Source organism: Pteropus alecto, unplaced genomic scaffold (assembly GCF_000325575.1).
Source record: "Pteropus alecto unplaced genomic scaffold, ASM32557v1 scaffold219, whole genome shotgun sequence".
In the NCBI taxonomy this organism is placed as follows: domain Eukaryota; kingdom Metazoa; phylum Chordata; class Mammalia; order Chiroptera; family Pteropodidae; genus Pteropus; species Pteropus alecto.
Genome location: NW_006443128.1, coordinates 1342081 through 1351418, shown reverse-complemented (window position 1 = coordinate 1351418; position 9338 = coordinate 1342081).

The window sequence follows — 9338 nt, the reverse complement described above, 5'->3', positions numbered from 1 at the left end:
AAGGGAATGGCCAACCATGCCTTGGAGACTCCACATGCCCACAATGCTTAGGATGCTGTGTGGGGTCTGTGGTGGCACCATGGCATTTGGAGCAGAGCGGAACCAATGCAACCTGATGATGGCTGCAAGAAACAGCCATCTGCCAACAGTGAACTTGGAGAGGAGTCTGAGCGGTACCTGAGATCCCAGCCCTGTCTGGCAACTTGATCCTAGTCTGTGAGACCCTGGGCAGACGTCCCATCTAAGTAGTGTTTAGACTCCCTACCCAAAGAAATTGTGTGATAATGATGGGTGTTTTAAATCACTAAGTTTGTAAGAATTTGTTACACAACAATAGAAAACTAATATAGGCGCTAAGTGACCACACAACTTTAGTCGCTCATTGAAAGTCATGCATCTTCTGATTTCTCTTTCCTACATATTAGAAGTTTGTACCAGCACCCATCATCAAGTGGCAAATACTGGACTAGACAGAGCCAGTCACATCCTGAAAACACCCACTCTTCACTCACCAACTCACACTCATTCTCTCTCTTTTACTCACAAACTCACCTATTTCTCTCTCTCTCTCTCTCTCTCTATCTCATGTTCATTATGCCTATTTCTGGAGCATTGCCAGGTCCCGAGCAAGCACAACTGTGGTTTAAAGGAGAGTACTCTATACCAAATGATTGAGGATAAAAAATTTTAAGCCCGGTTTACAGATGGTTCTGTACAAAGTGCCAGCTCAGTTCTGAAAACTGGATGAGGACACTAAGTCTCTCTGAAGGTGCTTGCAAAGTGCCTATCTCTGTGATTGGCTATTGTCAACATGTAATGGAAGTATAATAGGAAAATATGGCATATTGACTAAACCCAAGTTTGTGATTTAACTGCATTGGGCAGGGGAGGGTGTGTATGTGTTGCGGGACACTTTTTGAAATAACTAAATGCTCACCATCTATCACAGGAATTATTAGCCAAGGTCTACTTTTAAAACATATCCTGAATCTGACTGCTTCTTATTATGCCCACACATACTACATTGTTCCAGTCACTATCAATATACTGCACACAGAGTATATGAAGAGACCTCATAGAGAAATGGCCATTTCCACACTTGTTCCTAAAGTCTGTTTTCTACACAGAATTGTCTTTGACTCATGTCATGTGTCCTGGCACTCTGAGAGCTCCTGCCTCTCTCAGAGTCATGTACCTTCTTTCCCATGCTCATGAAGCCCCATGTGGCCTGGCTCCCATGAGTTTTCCTTTCTCACCTCTTACAGACCCCTTCCTTCTTGAAGGGTACTTTGTAAACAGAGGCACTGACTGGCATTGGGTGCTGATCCACAGGAGCAGACTTTGAGAGTTTTCCTTAGGGAGGAAACATGCTTTCCTTAGGGAGGAAACATTGCACGTGTGAGAGTTACACTGCAATAGTTGATGTTTTATGTGAATGGTTTCCCTTCTATGCAGTGAGAGTATTGGAAGCATGGTACCTGAGGATGACCATGGGCCAATGGAGTGGACTAAAGTTGGTAATCACTGTTGTTACATTGGTGGCCAATTCCTAAACTTCCTATTTGGGAGATCTGATACCATGTGGATTTGGTGGAAGGCAGCCCACTTCCTCTGCAAGCTCAAGGGAGGCCAGTATTCTCTCTCCTGCCCCCAGCAACCAGGGTGAGCACAGAAGCTAGGCCAGGCCAACTGGAAGCTCACTCTTGGGGCTCTGAATTAATAGTGCACAGATGCTGGATCACACAGACATCATTCCTGGTAGAGCTGGTGAGGCCAGGAATCCTGGCAGAGGAGGGAGCTGAAGTGGTGGCAGCAATGCCTCATGGAGATGGGACACTTCTCACCACATGGCTCTGGCTGCATCTGAGCTACCAACCTCTTTGCTCCTACGTGTTCTGAGCCAGCCCTCCAGAATGCTCTTGATTCTCGGAGTAGCTGATAATCTCCCAATAATGTGCTCAAGTTAGTCAGAATCTGTTTGCATTCAAGAATTCTGACTGGTTCAGTGAATAGATGCTGGTTCTCTTCCTGCCCTTCACCGTTCCTTCCCTATGTCTCCTTACTCTGTTAAAATAGGGTTTATCAGATTTTATCAAGACCATCTTTATAGAGATATCCATTAGTATTGTCCAAATGAATGCCAAATCAAAGGAGGGGCTGAGTAATTTCAGTACTGGCAAAGATGGCATTTCTGTACCTCCTTTGCTTGTCTCTCTGAGTGTAACATAGTGGTTGCCATGGCAAAGCTTGCCATGGCGAAGCTTGCCCCAGCATACTCTGCTTTAATTTTACATGTGAAGGAAAGAAAGAGCCTCTTTCTGTCACCATTACATCTTCCAGCTTCTTCTCTGTCTTCAGAGCAATATCTGAAGAGTGAGTGCTACTTTATACACAGAGCAAAACAGTGTTTCTCAAGCAGCTGAAAAATATCAGTGTCCTACTTTAGAGATGAAGAAATTGATTTCCTTAATGGACCAAAAATGTCCTCTTAATGGAAAGAAATTGCTAGTTGATCAGGATGAAAGATGAAAGAGGAAGGTAATATATACTTAGAAGAGCCTTCAACCCCGACCCCTCATTGTTCACAAACAAAACTGGAAGGTGTCACATGCATTCAAAGTGAGCACGTGCTCCCTGGGAACCACACACCACTACAAGAGAATGAAAGGAAGGGGTCTGAGAGACACAAAGAAGAAACCTGATTTGTAAGTTATTTCCATTAATGCTTTATTGAGTAGTAAGTCCCCCAAATAAATATTGACCAGGTAAGGGGTTGCAAACTTTTTCCGTAAAGGGTCAGATAGTAAATATGTTAGACTAAAAAATATTTTATAGGGAGGAGTATTTTACCACTGGCATTGTTTATAATCATTGGCTCATGGTAATAATAAGAAGAACTGCATGAGGTTGCAACTCTGGCAAGTGGAGCGGGCAGCTCAGGGGAGCAGCAATCACAGACAAGGTTCATTTCTGCAACTGGGAAGTGAGTAGGAGAGGTCAGCTAGCTCCAAACTGAGCTGTTTCACACCAAACCAGAATGCAGGCATGTCACAGCCCAGGGGTGGATGCTATAGTGGCATCATAGAGTCACAAACACAGCCCAGACCCTGAGTGAGGAATCAAGTGCTGAAGTCTCAATTGCTGAGCTGGCAGCCAGGATCTAGAGGTATTGAACAGCACCTACAGTCAACCAGACCCACCAGGAGCCTATGTCCTGCCAACACCCAGGCCAGCTGGCCCACAATGTCATCAGTGTCTAACTTGGGAACATTCTAGTATTAGCTGGGATGAAATAAGAGCTTTGGTTTTGAGAGCAATACTTCAAGCAGAGAAGGTTTGGCTTTAAGGATCAAAAATCCTTTTATTCAGTGTAACACACTAAGAGACATTATAATAAAGCACAAAACTTAATATGACACGGTCATTTTCCTATATGATTATTATTAAACACTAAATTACATTAGACTATTAACTAATCACTCAGAAAATAAAGACATAGAAACAGTGCTTGGCATTGCAAGGGAACTGGAAAGAGGTGTGAAAATGGTTTGAACCTGGCTGGGATAACATTCTTCAGGGCAAGGGGCAGTGTCAGCATTATCTCTGTGTTTCTCTGCTCAGTCACAGCTCCTGGACATAATGAAAGTGACCAAATAGGCAGGAAAGAATGTGAAAAGGGCCGAAACAAGTGGTTGGTGTGCTAATTGTAGTATTAGTTTATTTCGAGAAAGGAGTGTTTGGGACAGGGTAGTGTTTTAAAAAATTGTATTTGAAGAATCAACAGGGATAAAATCACAGAATCTCAGAATCTCTGGGTAGAAGACTTGGAAAACATTATTTGTTCTGGGTTCTATCTGGTAGATATTCAGTCCATTTTTTAATAACTCCTAATTTAAGCTAAAATCTTTCTTCCTATATCTGTCACTCTTTGAAACGGGCCCTGACCCTTGGAATTTTGTAAGTGGAATGATGCTTCTGTATGACAGTCATTTAAACAATTAAACTCAGCATTGTGTTTCCCATTCTCTCTCTGGAGGCCTCATGTCCAGTTTCTCCAAATGTACCTGTTTGGTCGCTTGTCTCATGGTGGCCTCCTTATGTCCCTTCGTCTAATTTTGTCTCTGTTTCTGAGAGCGTAGCAGTTTCTAGAACTGAACATCTAACATGAAACGTCTGATCCTCATCAAACAGAGAGTGTTGCTTATCTTTCATGACCAGATCAGTGGGTTGCAATACAGTGGCATTCAGAATGAGCTGGGAGATCCTTGGTCGCCCCGGTCCTCAAGTTCCTGTTGAAACCAGTGTATTGGGGCCACACATTGAATGTGGCTGCATACTCAGCTTCCTCAGCTGCATCTCTCTTGTGGCTCCTCTGGGTTTGCTGGCGATGAAACCCCTCAAGCCAATTTTTCAAGTGGCCAGCTACAGTCTATCTTTATTTGGTACTTCTTCAATTGATTTACTGGACTGTGGAAGGTATTTCTGGGGTGTCATCTCAGAGCAACTGTCTCTACCCACCACCTGGATGAGCAGTGGATTCAACCCCACTCATGAGCTGGTCAGAGGCCCCAGATATGTGTGGCAGTACTTAGAATGAAAAGCAAGGCCACTCTGACACTTTCTCTTTGGATTTTGAGCAGAATTCCTATTGGTCTCGGGTCTTGGAGCTGAAAGAGCATCCATGGGAGTGGAGCATTTTAGTGGACAGTATCAAAGCAAAAGTAACATGTATGTGTATATTTTGTCCTAAACAGTAAAAATATATCATACAATATGTATTCTTTGAGCTTTATTCTTAATAAGTAGACTACCTACATTCACAAAGTTTCTTTTCATGTCCTGTGGAGTCCTTTCCAAGAGTTCCTTTTCAAGCTTATCCACATGGCCTTGAAATCTGTGTATCTGTTCCTTTGATCACCCATACATGGGTGCCATGCCATGCAACTTATTGAATTTGGGATTCTAAAACTTTTACCTCAAAGACAGGCAATCTAAAACCAAAGATTTGGCACTCTAGTTTAGTTCGCACTGAATGGTCCCTTGAGCTTAGCTCCTAATTAGAGGGGAGGTTCTCAGAGAAATTTTAACCTATGATAATTGAAACTACAAGTCATCAATATCTACCTTGACCAGCCCTTCTCCTGGCACATCACACATATTTGCGATACTGTGAGTTTTTAGTACAAAAAATCATTATACTAAAAAGTCTACAAGGGATATACACTAAAAATGATTTGTTTAGTTGAAGTTCAAATTGAACTGGATGTCCTGTATATTTCTTTGTCCAATCTGGCAACCTTAAAGCTATGCGAGTGCAGTTTTTTTTTTTTTTTTTTATCAATGGATTTGTTAAGTGCTTCATAGCAGAGCAAGACACACGCTTTGCTATAACGGTAATCCCTCCCACGCCCCTTGCCCCGGGCACCCCCAGTCCATTCTTGAGGGACCGGGAACATTCTGGCTCCTGGCCTCCCTCCTGCTGGGCACCAGGAGGGGCATCCTTATACTCTGAGACCTTTCACCTCTCCAAGTATGTCTGACTCACTCTGCCTCACGGAGGATAAAGGGGCTTTGTCAAAGCCAAGGCCTCATTTGCCACTTCAGAGCATCATGTCTGTTGACACTGCAAAATAGCAGAAGAATTTGACAACAAGTCTTTTCAGACTGTTCATCATGAATGCACAAAAGACAGTCCCAAGTGGGTCAGCAGCTGGCCTGGAAAACTTTCTGGGTGAGAAATCACATCTGTGACTCAAATGGGCAAAAGCAGAAGTGGCTCCCTCTCAAGCAGCTCATTCCTGCGAGGGTGGGTGCTATGACAGCCTTCCTGTGATGGCCTCTGACACCATTCCAGCTCAGCTTTTAACATGAAGTCTCTGAACTTCTCTATTGTCTCTGAGAACCCTCTAAACATTAGTTACTTCATGTTTAGGGAGCCTCACACTGGAGGTTCAAACATAAAGGTATCAGAAGCTTCCTGCAGCTTGTTGCATCCTCCCCACCTCTGTCTACAAGGAGGGACCGGACTGATAGGTGGGAGCTTTTGAGGGATTGGTGGGACCAGATGGGGCAGATGCCAGGCAGCAATGCCTTCTGTGGAGAGCAGGATAGGGCAGGTTGCTGCTCCTGATCTGTAGGTTATGAAGGACTGGGGACATTCCACACCCAAGGGTCAACGGTGTGGAATGCCCCTCCAGAAGAAAAGCCTGAAGATTCACCTGTGTGAGCTCTGTCTGTGAACATGAACCAAGTTTTAGCTCCATGAAAGTTCATGGCAACAAAAAGTTTGAAAATTCTAAAAAACTATTAAACTATAAATAAATACAGTAAAGTTTCAGGATAAAAAAACCAATGTTCAAAAATCCGTAGCATTCCTATACACTATCAGTGAATTTTCAGAAAAGAAATGAAAAAAAAATTATTTTGCAAGTGCAACAAAAAGAAACAATAAGATATTATTAAAAGAAATTGAGGAAGACACAAAGAAATGGAGAGATATTTCATGTTCGTGGATTAGAAGATCAACATAGTTAAAAAGACTTTATTTCCCAAGGCAATATACAGATTTAATGCAATCCTCATCAAAATCCCAGTGGCATTTTTTAAAGAAGTAGAACAAAAATCATCAGATTTGTATGGAAGCACAAAAGACCCCAAATAGCCAAAGCAATCCTGAGAAAAAAAGAACAAGGCCAGAGGCATCACTCTGCCTGACTCCGAATTATGCTACAAAGCGACAATAATCAAAACAGCATGGTATTGATAGAAAAAACAGACACACAGACTAATGGAACAAAATAAAGAGTCCACAAATAAACCTTCATATACATGGGCAAATAATTTTCAACAAAGGAGCCAAAATCATGCAATGGAGTAAAGAAAGCCTCTTCAATAAGTGGTAATAAATAGTATTGGGAAAATTAGAAAATCACATGCAAAAGAATGAAACTAGTTTGCTATCTGTCACCACAGACCACAATTAACTCAAAATAGATCAAAGACCAAATGTAAGACCTGAAAAAATAAATTGCATAGAAGAAAACATAGGAACTAAACTCATGGACCTTTGGCTTAAAGAAGATTTATAAAAGTGACCTCAAAGGCAAGGGAAGTAAAAGCAAAAATAAATGAATGAAACTATTTCACGCTGAAAAGCTTCTTCACAGCAAAATAAACCATCAACAAGACAAAGAAGCAACCATCCAAATGGAATAAGATATTTGCAAACAATACTTTCCATAAGGGCCTAATATACAAAATATACAAAGAACTTATACAACTCAATAACGACAACAACAACGAAATGATCCAATCAAAAAATGAGCAGAGGACCTGAACAGACACTTCTCCCTAGAGAACATACAAATGGCCAACAAATATTTTTGTTCTACTTCTGTTTTGAAAAGATCCTCAACATCAATAGCTATTAGGGAAATGCAAATCAAAACCACAATGAGATACCATCTCACACCTGTTAGAATAGCTGTTATCAACAGGACCAGTAATAACAAATGTCGGAGAGGTTGCAGAGAAAAAGGAATCCTATACACTGTTGGTGGGACTGCAAATTGGTACAGCCACTATGGAAAACAGTGTGGAGTTTCCTCAAAAAACTAAGAATTGATGTACCATATGATCCAACAATCCCCCAAAGACTTAAAAACCCATATCTGAGAAGATATTTGTGCACCGATTTTCATAACAGTGCTATTCACAGTGGCCAGGCCATGGAAGCAACCGAAGTGTCTTACAATAGATGATTGGCTAAAGAAGCTGTGGTACATATATACAATGGAATATTACTCAGCCATAAGAAGAGATGAAATATTGCCATTTGTGGTGTATCTTGAAATTATTGGATCTTAAAATTATTATGCTAAGTAAAAAAGTCAGACAGAAAATTTTGAGAACCATATTTCACTCATGTGTGGAATATAAAACTGAAAGCAACAAACATGACAAACAAACATAAATTCATAGACATGGACAATGGTTTAGTGGTTACCAGAGAGAAAGGGAAGGGGAGAGGGGAGGTACATAGGGTGGAGGAGGTCAAATATATGGTGATGGAAGGAAATGCAATGCACATATGACATATTATTGAGTTTTACACTTGAAATCTATATGATTTTATTAACAAGTGTACCCCCAATAAATTTAATAAAAAAAGAACGTGTATATGAATAGCAAGAAATTTCTGATGAAGAAGATAAAGGAGAGGGATCCGTTATATGAAAGTATACTACAAAGCCAGAGTAATTAAAACAACATGGTGTTGACCCAGGAATGATAGAGACATGAATGAAATAGTCCACACATAGGAAAACTTACATATGAAAATTCAGTTTTATCAAGAGGTCAATCGGTACACACTTCCACTTATCAGATAAATAAATCCTGGGGATGCAATGCACTATAGTTAACACTGCTCTACTATATTTTTGGAAGTTGCTAAGAGAGTAGATGTTAAAAGTTCTTGCCACAAGAACTGTCTACATAAGGTGACAGATATTAACTAGACTTATTGTGGTGATCATTTCACAATATATACGTATATAAGATCATTATGTTGTATGCCTGAAATGAATACAATGTGTTATGTTGATTATGTCTCAAAAAAACTGAGAGAAAAAGAAGTATATCAAAAAAGTAGAAAGAGGACTAGTCAAAGGTATTGAGACAAGTGGTTATCCACTGAGACACTTACTATATTCTTGAAAGTAAACCCCGAATGAATTAAAGAGGAGTCACTGCCTGAGACCATAGTAAAAAGGGAATCTAGCAGAAACATTTCAGACCTTTGAAGGTAGGAGATTTTCAAAGTGAGAAACAAAGGCAGAGTTCCAGCAGACAGGCCCCACGTTCACCAGATTGTGTCCTGTATATTTCTTTGTCCAGCAAAATCCTGAGTGCACAGCATGTCACATTTCTAGCCCTCCCTGCTTCAAAGCAGGATCATGTGAAGTGAGTGAGCTCTGGCTGGTGAGATGTGGGAGCCAGTGACCTGTACCAGCCCAGGAGGCCCTTGCCGGCTTCTGAGCATTGCAGCCTATATTCTGTTTCTAATCATAAGGTGGAGTTAAGAACTCAAAGGGTAGGGACACTGGGAAAGGACCTCAGATCTCTGAGTTATCACTTGAGGGAGACCAGACAAGAAGGCTTAGTGGGTTAGAGACCTCTGTGCTGGAAATAAAAATTATTTGTGTGTGTGTGTGTCTCAAGTCATTGGGATATTGCAGTTTAGATAGAAATCCACAGTCAAGACTAATACCGAAATCATCAATGAAAAAAAATGTCAGATTAAGTCACATGGCAATTTAGAATTTATGTATATCAAT